This window comes from Myotis brandtii, unplaced genomic scaffold, assembly GCF_000412655.1.
Source record: "Myotis brandtii unplaced genomic scaffold, ASM41265v1 scaffold633, whole genome shotgun sequence".
Classification (NCBI taxonomy): domain Eukaryota; kingdom Metazoa; phylum Chordata; class Mammalia; order Chiroptera; family Vespertilionidae; genus Myotis; species Myotis brandtii.
The window spans coordinates 3463374-3464071 of NW_005370423.1; the positions used below are offsets into that span (position 1 = coordinate 3463374).

The following is a 698-nucleotide window of genomic DNA, read 5'->3' on the forward strand; positions in this document are numbered from 1 at the left end:
GAGTGGCTGCCAGCAGCCCTGGGCTCGCGTCCCACCCGCTCGGCTCCCGATGGGAACCCCCGGCGATCCCCGCAGAGGCTCCAGGCCTACATCTCCGTGGGCTGACGCGGGTCTCGTGCCCTGAGCCCATCACACGCTCGGCTGCTGGCAGGCCTGTCACACGCCCACACCTGGGCCCGGGATGGGCTCAGCTGCCCGGAGTCACAGACACTGAGGACGGAAGAGGTTGCTTCTCCGAAATAAACGCTCCTCCCACACGAAGGAGGCGTGGACGTGGAGGCGGGGCAGGCCCCACACAGGAGCTGTCTGCCTGCCGTCTGCTTGTTTCCTGACGAGAACATGGACGGGTGGAGTAAAGAGTTCATTCATAACCTATGACAACTGTAAAGAAGACCCCACACAGTGGTTACAGATGCATAAATAAAGGTGATTATTTTCAAATTACCTCTGGGGAGACCTCTTCGTTGTGGGGACATAGGTTTCAAAGCGTTTTATTTTCTTTGTTTTCAGATGACAGTGTCTGGTTTTGCCACAAGAAAAGCAGTTCCGGACACAAAGATTTCCTGCTCTGCTTCTTGCACTGAGGGGGTGCCGTGGTGCTGGGGTGCATGACGTCCCTGCCCTCATGGGATTTGCCTGGTGAGCGTGAGTCAACAGCAAACGAGTAAACAGAACCAGGGGCAGGGGGCGAGGAGGGG

The 698-nt window shown here is 57.7% G+C and overlaps 2 protein-coding genes across 2 annotated transcripts in view; one reads left to right on the top strand and one right to left on the bottom strand.

Annotated features, from left to right (window-relative positions):
* Positions 1–698, bottom strand: part of LONP2 (lon peptidase 2, peroxisomal) — a 195725-nt gene that overhangs the window by 88769 nt on the left and 106258 nt on the right. The gene's annotated exons all lie outside the window — the stretch shown is intronic.
* Positions 332–698, top strand: part of ABCC12 (ATP-binding cassette, sub-family C (CFTR/MRP), member 12) — a 43144-nt gene continuing 42777 nt past the window's right edge. The window contains exons 1-2 of the mRNA XM_014528395.1: positions 332–426; positions 511–639. The gene's annotated coding sequence lies outside the window, so the exon portion shown is untranslated. The remainder of the gene's footprint in view (positions 427–510; positions 640–698) is intronic.